This window comes from Lissotriton helveticus, chromosome 1_1, assembly GCF_964261635.1.
Source record: "Lissotriton helveticus chromosome 1_1, aLisHel1.1, whole genome shotgun sequence".
Taxonomy (NCBI): domain Eukaryota; kingdom Metazoa; phylum Chordata; class Amphibia; order Caudata; family Salamandridae; genus Lissotriton; species Lissotriton helveticus.
In genome coordinates, this window is record NC_136057.1 from 679,621,827 (window position 1) to 679,642,553 (window position 20,727).

The window sequence follows — 20,727 nt, forward strand, 5'->3', positions numbered from 1 at the left end:
GCGGTGCCTATATACTGCCTACATTAGTTTTTTTCTTTCCACGCTAGTCAATGCAGACCCCCAGACACTCTTTGACTGAGCTTTTTTGACTTTTTATTAAAGACTATTTGAGAAATACTTTTTACTGGTGTGTGAGGGATGTCACCCAAAAAACCAACGGGTTTAAACCCTATGGTGCCTATCACTGGCAGATGTCTATGGCAGGCCTTCACTTGGTTTGTTTGTGGTGCTTGGAGTGGGACCATGACTCCCAAGACCTGCGAGGACTGCCACGCCATGAACCTGATGGTGCTGAGTGTATGTTCACTGAAGCTACCCACTGCCATATGACCCCACCTCATGCTCTCAATTGCTTGGTAGGTCCCGGGACCGCTCCCTGACAATCGTCATCCCAGTTGAAATCATTTGGAAAACCCCACAAATGCAAGAAGTCATACCCGTGCAAGGACTGGGACTGGCACAGGAACAACAGCACCGCTCGAGTCCTTGCTCCTCTGCAGAGCATGCACCTGGGTCCGCACCATGTCTTCCATAGTTTCCCAGAGCCGGAGCAACCTCCTGTCCAACTTGAGGAGTTCTATGAGGCCATGCACCTCATATTTGAGCAGCCTGGCCCCGCTGGAGTTCCTTCGGGCCCCACAAGTTCGGGAAGGGCACCTTCTGGATTCCTGCTGGCAGGCTCGCCCTCTGCGCCAGACGGACCATGTGGATTCAGTGTTTAATATGGAGTGACTCGACCCAGGAGGCCGCAACATTCCATGGAGCCCGCTCCAGTGCCCTTGCACCCGGTACCACCCAAACCCTGCAGCGGCCAACCCCATGCTCGTTCCTGACAGCTGAATTGGTGTTGCCTGATATCAATCAGGGGCCGGCGGTACTATGCCCTCCAGGTCAGAACCAGTGGCTTTTTCTTTTGCTAGGCTTGTAGAGGGTGACGATTGGGAGGGGTCTGAGGACCCATATGCATTCCGACATCACCATGATGAACCAACGGGCAACTGGTATGAGGAACTGCCAGTGGGTTAGACACCTCACCGGACACTGCTTAGTCCCCCCTCCCACCGTGGCTACTAAGGAGGGAGCATCCTTCGCAATGGTGGTGTGGAGAGCGGCTGAGATCCTGGACCTTCAGTTCCCCTTGGTGGCAGTCAAGACAAATATCTTGACGGAGGTGCTTTAGCTGGAAGTTCCCCCTTTCTAACCTCTTCTCCTATTGAACAAAGCCTCACTGATGTCCTACTTGGGGCCTGGTCCAAACCTACTCATGGGGACCCTAGTTTCCTTACCAAATTCATCACCTCAAAGAGCTTGGTAGTCCAAACCTCCACATCCACAATCAATCCCGCCACATTTCCTACCATGCCACCGGCTAGGGAATCCAAAAGGCTGGATACCTTTGGCAAGAGGATGTTCTCTTCTGCCAGCCTAGCAGTGGCGTCAGTGAACACTGTGTGCCTTTTGGGCTGATACACCAACACTGTGTGAAACTTGGTTGCGCAGGTGCTTCCCATGATCTCAGATGAGGCACAAGCCATACTCAATCAAGCAATTGCTGACAGGCGAGATGCAGCAAAGTTCATCATCAGATGTGGGCTGACCACAACCGACTTACTTGGCAAAGCAATTGGCCTGTCCCCCAGCAGCTGCAGCCTCAAAATCCATTTAGTTTGCCCTCATACCAGCATGCCAGAAACCGGTCCCCGGAAGCTTGTTTCCTTCCCAGTGTAAGAATTGGCTTTTGTAGTTTGGTTTGCCCTGTTCCCATCATGCACTGGGACAGGAACAGACTAATTTGCATACAGCCAGGTTCTGAAACTGGGATGGTGCAATGAGCTAAAAAACGGTGTTGGATCTAGCCCTGATCTTTTGACTGGGTGAGAGTATTCTGCTTAATTCAGAGACTCTGTCCCTCACCACCCCTTGTTGTAAATATCTCATACCAGCATGAGCACCCAGTGGGGGACAGGTCCACCATCACCTGCCCCAGTGGCAATCCATAACACTGGACAAGTGGGTTTTACAAATCAATCCCCTGTCTGAATCCCCCCACTCATGACCAGCTGACGGAGGACTGTTTTTCCTTGCTTTGTCAGGAAGTGTTTTCCCTTTTAACCAAAGGGGCCGTAATGAGGGTGCCGGCATCAGAAGTAGGCTTTGGATGCTATTGTTGCTACGTTCTGTTGCCTGGAGTCCTCCGTCCTATTGTAGACCTGCGACTTCTCTAGTACTCCCCGGAGGAGAGGTTCAAGATGCTCACCTTAGCTCGGGTCCTAGCTGACCTGGACCCTCGAGACTAGATAGTAGTGCTGGACTTACAGGAAGCACATTTCCACATCCCCGTCTTGCCTGCACTCAGACGTGACCTGTGGTTCACAGTGGGACTAGAGCTGTGTTTACCTTTGATCTTGCCAGCGCCCCTTGGGTGTTCACCAAGGTGGTGGTGGCGGTGGTTGCAGCACATCTGCAGAGGTCAGGGTTTCCAATCTTTCACTACTTTGATTCCAGTTATAGTCGTTCCCTACTTCCATGATTGGCTGATAAAGGCGGACTCAACCCAGGCAGTCACCTCCCACCTCCCGACCTCCTGCATTCGCATCAGCTTGTTGGAGCTTCGGGTGATCCAGTGTGCATTGAGCCTTTCTTCCTTCAATCAAGGGAAGGCTGGTGCTAGTAGCCACGGATATCACAACTGCCATGTAGTACTGCAACAAACAGGGCAGGGAAGCATCATGGACCCTTTGTCAAGAGGCCATACGCCTCTGGACATGGTGGGAATGTCTGGGCATTCCCCTGGTGGTTCAACACTTGGCAGGCTCTCTTAAAACACCAGAGCAGACAGAATCAGCCATCGATGCCAAGCAGATCACAAATGGCATCTCCGCTCGGAGGTGGTGCAAGGTTTCATTCAAGAGTGGGGAGTGCCTTGGCTTGATCGGTTTGCCACCGCCAATGACAGGCAATGTTAGCAGGTCTGCATGCACTCTGTGCACCCTCCTTACATAGCTTGCTATCTAGACAAACTGGTTCTGAGAACACGTGCCTCCTTCCTTCCAAAGACTGACACCTTTCCTTATAGGCCAGAATTTTACCTTCCCTCCCTTTTTTGGTCTGCCTCATCCTTCTAAAGAGAATGACTTTACTGCCTGCATCAAAAAAGAGCATTGTCGTTCTACCTTGATCATACCAAAGAGTTCCGGGGGGAGGATCACTTGTTCTTGGGGCATGTCAGTACAAAGTAGGGAAAGGCTGTGCAGAAACAAACCATTGCACAATGGATAGTGCTCTGCATAAAATTCTTCTATGCATTTTTCAAAAAGCAACTGATAGCGTACGCGGTACCACTAGCTCAAATTTACCATACTCGCCTAGGCCCATAAGCATTCACACTTTGAACTAGTAGCCCTGACTTTTACTACAAATCGCTTATCAGTACTTTGAGTCCTTTTAGGACTTATACCTGTAAACTATGACTTACTAATCCTTGTCACCTTTACTGCAAGTCCTAGAGGTCGAATAGGGAGTTAGCATAAATAGGCAGTATTTAAACAATTTTTACCTTTCCTGTAATAACCACAGACTCTGGGAAAGTTTTAAATGCTTTATATATGCAAGTTTAAGTGAGTCAAAAGGCCATAATACGGCGACCATAAATTTTACAAGCAAGGATATTATCAATAGGACAAAGTTGCAAGAAATCACAGTAACACCTTTAAACATTGGTACCTGGGAAGCGTGAGAAAGGTAAATAGTACAAGGACATACCACATATTATATTTACCTAGAATGGTGCAAGGACCAATCCTGGCCACGGGCTGGGGCAAAAGACAACGCTCCCGACTAATCAGGTGCCCACGGGACAAGACAGATGCGGTTCAGGACAGGTGACCTCCGCTAAGTGCAACGCCAGCGTCACACCCCTCTCTCGAAGCCAATTAGTACCCTGACTGGGACTGGGTAATCGATCATTTCCCCAAACACCTCGATTCTTCTGACAGAGTGCTCCGCCAGCACCTCTGCTCTTGATCTCCTATAGCGTGCCTTGGGTCAGTGACAGGTCAGCTATTCGGACAAGTAGGACAAATTCTCTATCTAAACCTACCTTAGTTATGCTATTTCCAGGGCAATGTACCACCCCTAAATGTTGCAAATCTATGTGTTCCCCTTCAGGGATTGGTCAGAAAGACAAGGAGAGGTCATCACACCATACTAAGATGAGGTAATTTCAATTGACTTGAATTGATCAAGTTCCCACTCATATTTTATTCTCTCACAATTTTATTCCGCCCACCAATATCATTTCATTTGAGCATACAATGTTGTAACATTTTGCAAGTCGTCTTCCTTTTCCCAGGTCATGGGGTGAGGTTCTCGGGCGCATCGCGGGTAAGAAAATCCTTGGCACGGTTTCAATGCCACAGCTCGAGGTCTCTCGTTTCTCCCGGCACATGCGCGGTGCAATTTCAAAATGGTTTCTCAAGTCACCCTTCAGGCCCAAATACGAGCTAATAACAAAGTCAAAGAGAAACATATTAGAATACAAAAATAAATGAATGCACTGTATACCACTTATCTCTACTTTATTTTAACCTTTGCATTAATAGTTAAGCAGAACGAACAAGCTTAGTACAAGCAGAAGCATTGGCATGTGAGGTTTGAAGTGGCCATTTCTGGCACTAGTGAGCAGAAGCGAGAAGTTCCCCCAAAAGCAGAGGTACGTCACACCACATAGATGTGGTGGACGCATGAGCAGTAAAGTTCCCGCGTTTTCGGTGGCCAATTTAAGACACTCGGGTTACTATTAGTAGAAGCACATATGCAAACTTCCCCAGCTTACTAAATATGTTGTGTAATGCAAATATTAGTAGACAAAACATGTTGATTAATTAATTATAGGTTATTCCGAGAGGTTTGAATACAAGCAAGTTTCTGCACGTGCGAAACCTTGCTCCATCACAATCCCCTGAGTACTTGTGTGCTCGTTCCACCGAAGCAAAGGCTCCCTACGACCACTGATTCAGCTTGTGGAGTCCCTGTCCCGGACACCTGCCAGGCAGCAATGTGGGTAGCTTCACTGCACATGTTCAACAAACATTTCTGTCTAGACAGTCAGGGCCGTTGTGATTGCCATTTTGCCTGTCTGGTCCTGCAAGACATTTTCGTTTAACCTGCTTGCACACCCACCTCTGTGAAGGTATTGCTTGGGTATTTATTCTAAGATAAGGACTCCGTGGCTAGAAGTCGCTATCAGATGAACAAGTTACTTATCTTTGGTAACAACTTATCTGGTAGAGATTCTGTCCAACCTCAAATTCCTCACCTATCCTCCCCGCTCTGTGAACTGATTTCTGTATAGGTTCCTCCTTCTGAGGCCCTTAGGACTGCACTCCAGTGTATCACCATTCTTCGTGGCTCTGCACTTCGGGTTTGGATGTGAAAAGAAACTGATGTTAGCGCACTGGGGTGGTGCCTATACCAGCTTTGTGCACACCGCTTCCAGCGTGGCTACTATGGAGCCAAACAACGCCATTTACCGGCGTGCAGTGGTATTGTTCAAGAATTTCGAGATTCAGTCTGATGCCCGGGGATAATTCAAATGTAAGGATTCTGCAGCTGGATATTCTCTACCAGATAAAGGTTTACCAAAGGCACTACCGAAGCATTATGTGGCTAAACATTTCTTTTAATTTGACACATTGCAGTATTTTGAGGAAATAGTGATCATATCAGCATCTTAGCAAGGATTACAAAATGATGCAATTAGCTAACATCATTATTAATATCTCAGAAAATATAGTCAAACCGTTGCTTACCATTCCTTGATTTATTTACAGGTTTAAAAGGGCAATTTTATAGGCTTTTGACAGCTTTGAGATTAACCACTCTCACTGAACACCTTAATAGTTTAGTGTTCTAAATTTTTCGTATTTTTCCCTGATGTGTTTTAAAAAAAATAATAATCATTACGCCTCACCCCCTAAGCAATGAGTACATGTTACTTCTTTGTTATCTAATCATTTTCCGAGACCCTAATTGCCCAACAGAGATGGCAATAGCTGTTAAACAATTATGAGTTATTTTATTTTAATCTCTATCACAGGTTGGATAAGTAGAGAAAGTGGAAAATATAAAGCTGTTTAAGGAGTCAAACTATGACACAGATGATTAGTTTTCTGTGTTAAAACATCTTCCACAAGCAGAGATGGGTTGAGAGGCCCTGCTGTGGGGACCACTGATACATACCTCCAGTCTCTAAAACACGCAAACAATTAAAAGTCAGTGTTTTGCGCCTGGTGGTGCGCTCCACCCAAGTAACCACAATAGAAGATCTCACCTTAATTGCACCTATATACTTTGATACACTCTCAGGATTGGGTAACAATTTTTCTGTTCGTCCCCTTAGTGTGTTAATTAACACTACTATTATAGGTCCTGGTGCATTTTATTACTTTAAAAACGTCACGACAGGTCTAGCTTCACTAATACAAAATATGGTGAACAAAGAGAGTACCTCACGGTAGCTGCACACGAGGGGGTTGCTGGCTAGTGATTGCCAGTTTACCCACTTCTCATCATCGGCCGCTCTTTCTTTGTTATTGTGAAAAAGAAAAGAAAAAATGTGTCCCTTTTTCCAAACAATAATGGTGTAGTGAAGAAAACTGAACGAAGCCAATATGTCCACTATTTATACAATGTGTGTGTGCTCCCTGAACCCCCGTGAAAACCAGTGCAATTGGTCCTCACTCTTAAAACCTGGTAAGGCTTGCTGGCAATCCAACTTTATTCCAATGCTGCAAGACCTCCCAATTAAAAATGGTTAACACTATACCATAATTCTTTTCTTGTCGCCAACATGTTTCGTTGCTATTTATTTCAGCAACTTCATCAGGGCAAGTAGGGGTTCTATATTTTCAATCTTCACTCATATATATTCCCAAGACCTGTGGTGACATTAAAAACAGGAGCCAGTAATCAGTCATCATCAGCCATCCCAAAATGGCAAGCTTAAAACGAAAATCTCGCAACATATATTCTATAATGTGTGTACATAGATAAAACACTTGTTGTTATTATTACCTGATGGTTGCAAAGTTACAGCATACCCACAACCATCAGAACGCTGGACCCCGTGTCATACAATCACGTGTCCTCCGAGTGGCTAATCGATGTCTAGCCCCCTATGGAAAACATAGATGAAATGCAGGAAGTCAATTCAAACGGTCAACATGGATTGGTCACTTCAGCCTATGTCTACAACACCTTTCAAAATCACTCCCACTGTGAATTGTGTGCAATTATTCACTAAAATCTAGACAAGTCTAAAAACCACTGACTTCTCCCTTCCATTCTTTCAGGCATTCTACACATTGGGTGGCGTACCATTAGTTTCGTAGATTCCAAACTGCTCTTCCAAGACACACTAGCAGTACTGCAAGGCCCCTATCACGTACCTGTCTTATGTACGGGCGTCCACAAACACACAATCTTACCGGTGCCGAGTCCCACCGGCGCGTATCGAGCTCCTGCTTCTGCTCGTACCGCCGCGGGATAAACCGCCGGCCCAGACCACGCCCTTCCGTTGAGTTGACCAATGGTGTATCAGTGTCAACATCGAGACCCGTGACGGCCATCTTGGAACGGGATAGGATTGTAAACGAATTACAGCATTTATCAATAAAGTTAGTTGCAAAACCAAGTAGCCAATGTCTCGTATTTATTTGTGTAATCAGTGTGCCCCTATGTGTTATAACTGAAGTAAAACTTGGTGTGTTCAGAAACTCGATTAGTAAATAAAATTACTACTTGTGAGGTTTTTTTTTTTTTAAACTATCGTCACCACATATCTCTGCATGTTACATGGCCCGCATAATTGTCACGTCAATTAAGCCAGGTTACATTCCGGTAACCGACCACGATTAAAATCTGTTACCGAAAGGATACTCAATTTCATAAGCTTCCACCATGAACAAACTCTGAGTATCTTTCCAGAATAACCATTCTGTGCTCCCATTCATGCCAGTCATTTAGGTAGTGCCTTCGGCTAAACGCCATGTCGTTACAACGCTCAATGGCCCAAAGCTCCTAATGTTCATGCAATGTCTCCACAAAAACAATTCACATGTGGGCCCCATGACGCACTGTGTATATCATCACATAGAGGGGTACACTTACACCTTTCAACAGGAGAAAAGTGATAGTCTCATATACCCAACATTGTCTGTCCAAGCTCTTAATTTGACATTAGTACGGGAGGGAATTGGACAACTACTCAACCTCATGTCTATTAAGTGTGGACCCTCAATGAACAAATAAAAACAGGGAAGTTTGCACAACCACATTGTTTCATACAGGCAGTGCCCAAACCCACTCACTATCTACGGGGATCGAGAGAGAGTCGTGTCTTGGCAACTCCGGTGTGGGGTCCCTCATCAATGGATGGTAATTCGTGTGGACCTCCAACAATCTCATTATCTCTGTTTCGTAATCAAAGGTATTAAGCACGACAACGGCACCGCCTTTGTCGGCTTACTTGATCGTAATAGCATTGTTATCCTGTAGAGATTTGACAGCCAGCCAGTCAGCCTTGCTCATATTGTGTGCAGAGTGTTGCTCCTGGGTTTGTTCCAAAATTTCAATCTCCTGTAAGGCCCGCTGTTCAAACACAGCTACTTCCGGGCCAAGTGAAGTTATAGGGGGGCAAAAATTTGAGGGACAATGCAAATTAGTATCAAAAACAGAAGAAGGAATCTTCTCTTTGTCTGCAAAAAAATTCTGCACCTTGATTTACCTCATCATTTCAGACAACTCAATACTGCATAGAAAGGTGTCATGTCTCTGGGTGGGAACGAAACCAAGTCCCTTATTTAAAACACTGTTCAGTAGGTGTTAATTCATACGAGGAAAGATTAACCACAATGTCATTGCTATTGTTAGGTTGATGTATGTACACCTCACTTAAGTCTGAAAGGTTCTGCCTCTGCTCCGTGTAATTCGGGGGGGAGTGTGTTTGCCATGTTGATTGGGCCCTGCCCCTGCTTCGTCCCCTCTGAGTCTGGCCCCCTCCCCCTCGAGCGCCTCTCTGGGATTGCCCTAAAAAAGCGCTCCACCCACCTGGACTGTCTTCTAAGGGCCTTCTGACCCCAGAATGTATTTCTTAGCTGTTGGGGTTGCGTTTGCCCTCCTGTCCATTCCTTATGATCTCCTGGCCTATTCCTGGTATTAGTTTCATGGTCCTCCACAGCAGATCACTTTCCTTGCCTGCCCTTCCCTGCTACCCAGGTTCTGCATCCATTTCATAGTGACTATGTGCAATAACAAGACTCTCTAATGATCACTTGGGCTCTACAACAGTATCGGCTTAACATCAATGGACCTTCTTCCATTGATGCTTGGAGGCTGGTGTGAGCTTTTCTGGAGAAAGTTTAATGAGCCCAAAGTAAAAGTCTGGATGGGTTGAAACCCCATGTTCTAGAGGGGTTCTTCAGTTGTGGCGTTGCTTCCTCTGCTCTTTCATACTTCTTCTCAACTTTCTGAACCTGTGCAACAACTTAAAAGGAAATATGGAGATTCCCCTACTGGCGGACCCCTACTCGCCCTATAGGTGCCAAATCATCCCTCTACCCTTTAGTGTCCCTATCAGAAACCATCCCTCGGCCTGTTCTATTGCCTGTGCCACATTGTCGGAAGGATTAAAAATGTTGGTTCAGAACAAATGCAGGAACATACTTATCTGTGACAATCTTTGCTCACGCCTACAGATTCCCTTCTGAACGCTTTAAAAGGACCCAATGATAGGAAGCAGTGACAGTAGTCTGGGCGCTTCTATTGTGAAGTTGTGGGTGCATCCCTTCCCTGGATTAGCTAGAAAGTATAGTATAATGATGCTTAATCCTTATGGAATGGGCCTGTTGTCCTCAGGGGCTCTTGTTCTGTAACTGGAACAACAGAGTAATTAACACAACCATGCAGCTCAATGGATAATCATGAATAGCTAGCTCTTTGCAATAGATCATATTATAAAGTATTTTAAGGATCCTAGATATGTCAAAATGTCCAATCATACTTGGATTCTGCTCCCAGTAATTTACATAGCCGGCAACAATGCTGATTGTTTTATCATCTTCCTAAGTGGAGCTACACTTGAAAACTAAAATGAACATATAGCATACACTGAAAACATTACGCATTAATACACCTTACCCAGGAGGATAACTGTGGTTGTCTCCAATGTAATTATGACAATTTAGGGCCTGATTTAGATCTCGGTGGACAGGTTACTCCGTCACAACGGTGATGAATATCCTGTTTGCCGAAATATAAATCACATTATATCCTATAGTATTTATATTTCAGCGGACGGGATATCTGTCACCGTTGGGACGTAGTAACCCGTCCCCCCAGATCTAAATCAGGTTCTAAGTCAAGGCCCCATCTTTCACAGTGCAGATCCGCACCTGCCTGCCGGTCTGGACTTACTAATGATTTGTCCCTCAGTATAGTAACTTGCCCAACTCTTCTTGATTGCTTTCTTGCACACCATCGGGCCCTAGCTCTACTCCCCGCTGATTGGATACCTCAAACCAGTCATTCTGCATTTATTTCTAACCACTCCTTATTTCAAGGCAATCTCACCTTCTCTCCAGGTCCGCCATCTGCCAAAGTCTGGCATAACAACCCCTGCTCTTGACACATTTCTAGGCTTCTTATTGAAGCTCAGCAACACATGAATCTGACCATCCTTGGAGTCTATGTGGTTCCCTGTAACCTTCAGCTTTCCATAAGCTGCGCTTTGAGGAGGCCACCAACGGCATTTGAGTTCTTATAAAAAGCCAAATAGATAAACGGATAAGTTAACATAATCAGTAGGCATTCTTCTAACCATTAACTGCTCTACATAAATCATCGCTTTAACTTGCCAACAAATTCCCCTTTCTGTGCCAAGCTGTGTCCGCCACAGCAGCCTTCTTTGGTGAACTAGTCATGGTTGGATTCTGTTGCTGCACTGTGGATACTTCTGTTGCTCACTACAAAAGCTTGCACACCTCTTCTAAATGTTTCATAGCCCACAGCTCTCTGTCCTTCCTGTACAACCTCAAGAAATCAAAATCGTGAGTGAAGAGGAAAATGGTAGAATCTTCCTCCTCTCAATATTATTTCTCAACACAAAGATTCTACCGTTATATTGCTTGATACCTCTCGAACCTTAATGGTTCTAATCATAATGATGGTGTGGAAAAAGATGTTGAATCCAAAGCTCCTCCTCGTTGATGTTAGAAGGGCAAACCTATTGAAATTGTAAAATACCCCTTACACACTGAAACCTGATTCAGTGTCATGCTTCATCATTGGGGTCTTCCTGTACCTTTTCGGGGCGGGCGTGGTACGACCTACGTAGACGCGGGAGCGCTTATATTCGTGATGGGAGTTATGTGTAGTGCATGGGGAAGGAGGGTTGTGAAAAAATTGTTTTTTTTAAATGTATTTAAAAATTCCCTGGCTAGTGGAAAAAATAACTTTATTGCCTTTCCTAGCTGGAAACAGTAAAAATGGGGAGGTGTGGATGGTGTACTGAAATGAGTCACTTTCTACAGGGTCGACATGTTTTAGAAGGCATCCCCCTGGTTTACTTCCTCAGGACCAAATACAATCCCTACATCACTGTTGGCATTGAAATAATATTTTAGTAGTACATATGCCTGCTGGTCTTTAGTACTTATCCGATATGCCTTAATCTGGCACTCAACTGTATATTGTTAGTATTCTTGTCAATTCTCTGCAAAGGAAGAAACATGGGATAAACAACATATCTCATTTATCGCGCATTGTATTCACATCATCATCCTGTGGAAAGTATTGTGGTAAATACCACTGTGATATATTTCTCTTTTTCTTAAGACGACATTATATTCATGCCTCCAGTGGGTGCTGTGCTACCCAGTAGTAAAATTCACTCGCTCACAAGATTTAAAAACACTTCTCACTGCAGTTTTTTTTTGTTTCTTTTGTATGACCCAAATTTCACACTTTCTTACGTCCCATTCATACATTATTTTGGGCTCCAGAATGCTTGTTATCTTACACATTACGTTGGTGTCTGTCGTTAAATTGCATACATAAGGGCGTTCACTCAAACACACTTATACTCTCATTCATCCGGCATGTGTTATCGTGATAATCCGGTATACATACATCCATTTAATGACATTGTCGTCCCATCAGCTGGCACGGAAGGTGAGAGGCGCCTGTAATCAGACACTAGGGTAAAAGAACAGGGGCCTTACAACTATCCCATTATTGTGGTATAGCTTAGACTGTCGTTATCGGTGGGTGGCTGTTTTTAAGACTTGCCGTCGTCTTACTTACATCCTGGAGGCTGCACTTTCACCCAGGGATTACCTTCTTGTGGCTCACCGGAACATAATCTGAACGTTCGAAGCCCTTCTTTTAGCTTGTCTGCTGGTTTGGGAAAGCGCGCTCAACTACGGGGGGAAAAAAAAACCACTAGACCGAGGACCTCTTCAGAATGGTCGCCGCTATTGGGTCTTTTCGAGAGTTCTTCATAACAGTACTTCATGGTTGGTCGCTGCATAGCGTTTCCTTCCATTTTACATGAAAAAGTTGTAGAACCAATGGGCAGTTTTTGATGTTTGCCTTAGGCATACGGGTTGTTATTAGAAAGTCATTATTTTATCGAAAAATATAACAAACCGGATGTTACAAAAATAAAAAAATACCTAAAATTAGGGGGTGTTCTAAAAAGGTAAATTAGATTAAAAACCAGAACATTAGTAAAAATGGTAGTCTTGTTTAATCAGGTTCTTGTTAACAACCTACTTTGAAAAATTTCACTGACATCTGAAAAAAGGGGAAAAAAACATTTTTTGCTGATTGTATATCTGTCTGCCAATGTTTATAAGTATCATGTCCTCATGTGGTCTGTATCCCAATGTGCCTGGAGTGTTCGTATAGACAGATTAGAGCTGCTTCCAGGGAATGTCATCATTCAAACCTGTCTCATGAGTTCTCAAACGGAACACGCAACGTTGCTCCTTTTCGAAGAGAAACCTTTCATTCTGGATTTGTTCAATGACTGTCCAGGAAATTTCTTCCCACTTATGTCCTTTTTCTTGGAAGTGAGCAGCCATCTTCGTAGTATTCTTTTTGCATTTTATGCTACTCTTGTGTTCTATTCCTGTGTCTCTATGAGACACAGGAAAATGATCAAATAAACTACATTTCTGGTGTTGCAAGTAGTGAAACTTCTTTGATCCCACTTTGTTCCATCATGTACCTGTATCTTGTTCCTGTACAACCACCAATCACAAAGCCTATTATTTTTGTATCTACTCCCTCGCCTTTGTCTTCTTTTCCTGCATACCTACAAACTCTGGTGCTATCTACACTGCCTTAGTCTTCCAGGCATTCTCACCATCCTTTTGTTCCTCTCGCCAGTCTTAATTCCATACTGGACTTCTGGGAAAGGTGCAGGATCTAGAAAAGGTACTGTTTGCTGCACCAGAATTAGGATGTGTAGTATATTTGCATTGAATAAAGTGTATTGCATATTGATACCATTTAGGGAAAACAAAAACAGGAATGTGCATATATATGTCGGAGAGATAGACATACCTTCCAGTAATACCTACTCAGATATTTGTTTCAATACAAGATAGGCCTCCCCGGTCAAATTTAAGCCACAAAAAGTGAAGTCCTGGAGAAATGTACTCAAAGATTCCCACCCCAGGGGCAAAACTGAAAGTCACAAGCTGGATTCCTGCCCATTCCGATTTGCCTTTACATCTGGGACATTATACAGCTAGTTTTCCTATCGCGCAATAACAACAATCCACACACCGTTATTGTCTTAGCAGAAAAGGTCACTTTTATTAAGACCGGTAAAACAAAAATTTTCCTTATGCAAAGACTGTAAACAATCATTATCATATCAAACCCCTTTTTGCATTATGCTTCAACCAAACCCCAAAATATTTTATCATAATAAACTTAAATAGTTCCAACAAAACTTGCAGAAATACACCCCATGTAATGCAACAATCCCATCATTTCCTTTCCCCTCCTTTGCTTATTGATCTTTTCCCACGCCTCCCCACCCCAGAGGGATGGATAAGCCTGCTTTAGACTATCCAACCGCCCAAAAAAAGCTTGACTAGCAAGAAAACTTTTAAAGGGAAACTTTTACCTGTCTTATAGTGACGTATAATTATTATTATTATTTTTTTTATATCTATATAGAGTTGGTCAACGAATACTGTCACTGTTATTTTCTAACCACCAAAGTACCCTCCCGCCAAAAGCACACCTATTTAATACCTACCTACGTGTCCCGCCCCTCAACCTACCTGAACCTATCGTGCCGCGTGGATTGTTCCACCCCTCGAAAAACCCCAGGGGGATACTGGCTCTCGCCATGCTCCCCCTGGTTCACCATCGCGCAATAACAATCCACTCACCGTTATTGTCTTAGCAGAAAAGGTCACTTAAGACAGGTGAAACAAATATTCTCCTTTTGGAAAGACTATAAACAATCATTGTAATATCATACCCTGTTTGCATTATGCTCCAACCAAACCCAACAACATTATATCACCAGCAGCCCGTCCCGACCTTGTCCGGGTGCAACAGGCTTCCCCGACCCCCGCCCGCCCTGACATTGTGCAGCAGCTTGGGCCCCCGCCCGGCCTGACCCCCGCCTGCCCTGACCCCTGCCTTCCCCGACCCCCGCTTGCCCCGACATGGGTCCCCTTACCTGAGCCGCTGCTCCTCCCGCCTGTCTGCTGCTCGCACCGCCGCTGGCCTGTCCGCTGCTCCTCATGTCACCGCTCCTCCGCCGCGCCATGTCCGCTGCTCCCTTACCTCAGCCGCCGCTCCTCCAGCCTGTCCGCTGCTCGCACCGCCGCTGGCCTGTCCGCTGCTCCTCACGTCACCGCTCCTCCCCCGCGCCATGTCCGCCGCTCCTCGTCGCGCTCCTGGACGCCGCTCCTCCCCGCGCTCCTGACGTGAGCACGCACGTCGCGGCCGGCGCTACTTCAGAGGGACTACTTTTCTTTTTACTGTAAAATTTTTAAATCACGTTTTCTTTAAAATGTATATAGCCTATAACGATCTACACACCCTGATGATTCCAACGGTGTATCGGGTGTGTTGATTGGCGCTGTGGTTCCCGAGTTTACCCGCCTCAAAGGCGGAAAGTTCTTCCTTTATTATAGTAGTATAAATAATAAACCCAAATAGTTCCAACAAAGCTTGCAGAAATACACCCCATGTAATGCAACAATCCCATCATTTCCTTCCCTCTGCTTTGCTTATTGACCTTTCCCCCCACCCCAGAGGGATGCATAAGCCCGCTCTAGACTATCCAAACCACCCCCCCAAAAAATGCCACCCAGGAAAACCACAGAGTTTTCCTGGCCCCACCCAAAAGGCTGCTGAAAGAAAAATTTATAAAACACTTTTATTGCACCATAAATTATCGTTCAAAAAATTCACCAGCAAATCCCTCATCTCCAATAAATCATATGCTTGACCCTGCTGAGATGAATGAACACCATCCTCTCTGAAAAGATGATCTTCATCACCTGTAATATTGTTGTGTGATAAAACTTTAATATCCATAGCCTGGCAAAAGACTTTCATCGCCCGGTTAAGCTTTCTTCTGGCCTTTTCAATCGCAGCATGGTTACGTTCCCCCCTCCAATGTTGTCTGTATATAAACTCTGTCCACACCAAACATGTGCCCCCAATTGTTCTTTAAAACTGCAAGGTCCAACTTCATCTGCCTAATAAAGGATAAACCTGACAAAGGCACTAAGTCATTATCACCTAAATGTATAATCAACATGTCAGGAAAGCCTTGTACTGAAGACCGATCCTTTAGCGTGGGAAACAAACCCGCCCACCATATATCACCTTTTCCTGTCCAGAAAACGTTGTGCCCTTTGCTTGGAAGTCCGAGTGATCTGCTATATATCTGCTGTTCGGCAAAGACGGCTGCCCATTTATTGACAGAGTGTCCCACTATTCAGGTGCACATTTTTGTTGACAATGAACCCTTCACGCAACCTAGACGGAAAATCAAAATTAGAAGGGAAACAAATGTACAAATAAAAAAATTCATTTCCTGACATAGCAAGTACAACAGGCCAATTTCCACCTCCCAATCCTCTTGAAATCCTCCCAATCCCAGACCAACCTGGCCGCCTCAGTAGGCTCCCCAATACAAAAATAGTGCGTACCAAACAATAGGGGGTCTTTTCCGAGTTTAACCAAGACCTTCCTTAACACTGCCAATAAGTGGGCACTAGAAATCTTACTCCCTTTAAAGTGAGAAAATATTACACCAGGCCGGAAACTAGGAGATTCAGAGAATGACTCCCACTCCCGCAAAGGACAACAATCCATGACCCCACTGCTGTTTAATTGAACCCACGTGCCTTTTCCCAGTTGGTCAGTTTTCGACCTCCTCAACCAAATTCTCAGTTTGTTTCTGTGTAACTGAACCTCACTACACTGAATGTCCACCTATCACGCAGGCCCAGTAATTCAGAAACCCTGAAAGCACCAAAGAATAACCAGATCATGCATAACCTAAAATGATAAACCTCCCTATCATCATAACAGCAAACCGGTAATTGCGACAACAACTGTTGCAATAAAGCAAAAGTAACTGGTTAACGTAAAGGCAAAGAGTAAGTATGTTCTCTGCTTAAAACTTTCAACATTCTTTTTAACAAAACATCCTCCACCGGGTCCTGACCCCACCATAATTGGCCATAAAAAGAAATCCTAGCTAATTTCCCTAAAATGGTTGTGTGACAGGCCCTTGTTAATTAAATGTAACACATACTGTAGTATGAAATGTTTGTAACCAGCTAAGTTCCCACCAAAACATTGAGATTTTGCATAACTTAAAAATTCGCTCCAAGCCTGCTGATAGCTTCGTCTGGTAGAAGGAGCTATAGATTTTTCCACTAATTTGACGATCCTCAATCCCCCAGCACCTAGGTGCTCTGCGGAATCAAGGGTTTTGAAGCGGTCTGCCCCTGGCGCCAAGCTGCGGAATTTCTGCCTATTAACGCGAGACAAAGCGTCTGCGATAGAATTGCTAATGCCCGGAATGTGCCTAGCTTTGAAAACAATATTCAATTTAAGGCTCGAACATGAAAACCCGCAAAAGGCGTAACACACGTAGATCTTTAGCTCTTTGATTATTAATAAGATCTACCACAGACATATTGTCGATGTGAAAAAGCACATATCTATCCCTAAATTCCTCCCCCCAAACCAGCAAAGCGACAATCTGAGGGAATAATTCCAGGAAGGCAATACTGCGACCTTGCTGAAGCCAATGAGGGGTAATTGCAAACACAACAGTGATGGACAGAATGTGGATCAATGTCACACATTCACCCCAGTCCAAAGATCTGGGCCCAAATCCATCGTTTTTCCACTCCACACCACCCTGGGTTAGACAATGGCGATATGCAAATCAGCGCTGACCCTGTGCCCCATGGGAACAGTCCAGTCCGAACTACAAAAGCCATGTCCTTCCCAGAACGGAAACAAGCATCCGAGGACCGGCCCGGTTTCGAGGTAACACCTCTCATCAGCCCGGCTAGCTTGATTCCAGTGGTGTGGAGTGCCTGGGACTCACGTCTGAGCATCCCCAGTACACTTAGAGCGGTAATTGCAAACACAACAGTGATGGACAGAATGTGGATCAATGGCACACATTCACCCCAGTCCAAAGATCTGGGCCCAAATCCATCGTTTTTCCACTCCACACCACCCTGGGTTAGACAATGGCGATATGCAAATCAGCGCTGACCCTGTGCCCCATGGGAACAGTCCAGTCCGAACTACAAAAGCCATGTCCTTCCCAGAACGGAAACAAGCATCCGAGGACCGGCCCGGTTTCGAGGTAACACCTCTCATCAGCCCGGCTAGCTTGATTCCAGTGGTGTGGAGTGCCTGGGACTGGAGTGCCAGTTACCGCTCTAAGTGTACTGGGGATGCTCAGACGTGAGTCCCAGGCACTCCACACCACTGGAATCAAGCTAGCCGGGCTGAAGAGAGGTGTTACCTCGAAACCGGGCCGGTCCTCGGATGCTTGTTTCCGTTCTGGGAAGGACATGGCTTTTGTAGTTCGGACTGGACTGTTCCCATGGGGCACAGGGTCAGCGCTGATTTGCATATCGCCATTGTCTAACCCAGGGTGGTGTGGAGTGGAAAAACGATGGATTTGGGCCCAGATCTTTGGACTGGGGTGAATGTGTGACATTGATCCACATTCTGTCCATCATTGTTGTGTTTGCAGTTACCGCTCTAAGTGTACTGGGGATGCTCAGACGTGAGTCCCAGGCACTCCACACCACTGGAATCAAGCTAGCCGGGCTGAAGAGAGGTGTTACCTCGAAACCGGGCCGGTCCTCGGATGCTTGTTTCCGTTCTGGGAAGGACATGGCTTTTGTAGTTCGGACTGGACTGTTCCCATGGGGCACAGGGTCAGCGCTGATTTGCATATCGCCATTGTCTAACCCAGGGTGGTGAGGAGTGGAAAAACGATGGATTTGGGCCCAGATCTTTGGACTGGGGTGAATGTGTGACATTGATCCACATTCTGTCCATCATTGTTGTGTTTGCAGTTACCGCTCTAAGTGTACTGGGGATGCTCAGACGTGAGTCCCAGGCACTCCACACCACTGGAATCAAGCTAGCCGGGCTGAAGAGAGGTGTTACCTCGAAACCGGGCCGGTCCTCGGATGCTTGTTTCCGTTCTGGGAAGGACATGGCTTTTGTAGTTCGGACTGGACTGTTCCCATGGGGCACAGGGTCAGCGCTGATTTGCATATCGCCATTGTCTAACCCAGGGTGGTGTGGAGTGGAAAAACGATGGATTTGGGCCCAGATCTTTGGACTGGGGTGAATGTGTGACATTGATCCACATTCTGTCCATCATTGTTGTGTTTGCAGAAGCCAATGAGGGGGCCACCTTTCTGCACACCAGCAACCCTCCCAAAACAAACCAAATCCATGGGCCCCTGAAGCATCTGAAAAGAGTTGAATATGCCAAATGGTATTGTCCTCCACAAAAAAGAGGGAAACTCTGTTAAAATTTAGCCAAATTAAAAGGTCTTTCTTGATGGCCTTAGAAATTCTAATCCTTTGGTGAGGAAGGTACGCTCCTGACATTGCCATCCCCAAACGGCTGCAAAAATTCCTTCCTGCCCTGACCACCCGACAGGCAAAATTTAAATAGCTCACTAAGCACTGAACCTGCCTGAGCTCAATCTTGTCTTTGACAATCACACCCGACAAAAAGGACCTGATTTCCTGGACCTTCTCAGCCGGGAAACGAGCCATCATGTCCTGTGTGTCCATTTCGATACCCAGAAAAGTTAGTTTGGTGCTGGGACCTTCAGTCTTTTCTGGAGCCAGCAGGACACCCAACTCTTTAGCCATGTCCTGAAAAATGCCCAGAGCCCTGCTACACTGATCTGAATGTGCGGCTCCAGTGAGCATAAAGTTATCCAGATAATGGCAAACATGTTTATGACTGCTTCTCTTGGTAAAGCACCATTGCAAAAAGATACTAAACATCTCAAAAAGAGCACAGGACACTGAGCAACCCATAGGGAGAACTCTATCTACATAAAATGCTCCATTAAAAAACGTGCCCAAAAGCTCAAAATCCAATGGATGTATTTGTAATAAGCGAAAAGCTGACTGAATATCGCTCTTCACTAATTCATCCCCAGTCCCAACCATCCTTGGCAATTTTAATGCATCATCTACTGAGGCATAAGACATTAGAATCAGCAGGAGAAATTAAATCATTATTGGATTGACCCTCTGGCCAGGATAGATGGTGAATTAAATAAAATTCCCCAACCGCTTTCATGGGTACTAAGCCCAAAGGTGATACAATCAAGTTTTCCGGGGGGCTCTGCCAGAATGGACCTGCTATTCTATCTGCTTTCAATTCCGCATCTAATTTCTTCTGCACAATCTGTGGTGACTCCTTGGCAGATTTCAGGTTATCAGCCCATCGATTATACCTTGATCCCTGATAACCAATCTTGAAACCGTCCCTGAATCCCCAATAAAGTTTAGAAGCAACTTATGAATCTGGGTACTCAGTCAGCCATGATTCAAGAATCAACAGCCTAATTGGGGCATGAGCCCTTTGGAATAGGTTGAAAAGCTGTATCCCTTACCCCTTTGAAATCACCCCTGCTTCCCAAATCTTTGATTGGTGAAACATTGTGTAATGGCATGTTTTGTTCCACATTGGGAACATTCATGTTTAAATCTACAAAACTGTCTGGTGCAGAAACCCTGGTTAAAATTCCAACAGGCTCCGGATACTGGAAAATGTCCTCTACCGAACCAACCCACCCCGATTTGGTCGGGCTAGGCTGAAAGGGCCGGTAGGTAATCAGTAAACCACATGCTGTATGAGTCGTTGCAGGCGTTTGGGTAGAGGGCATCCTCTGAAGCCAAAGCTCCGCATCAACGTCAGCCCAAGGATTGTCGTGGAATATACTAACCCTGGCCCTAAATTCTTCGTCTTAGCTGAGCCACCCAAATACACCAAAGTGCATTTGGGCCTTGCGAATGATGTCCATGTATTTGAACATGGCAACTGCCCTATCTTGATGTCTTTCGCAATATACACTCGCATATATCAAGAAAGTTGATGTCCAATTCTCT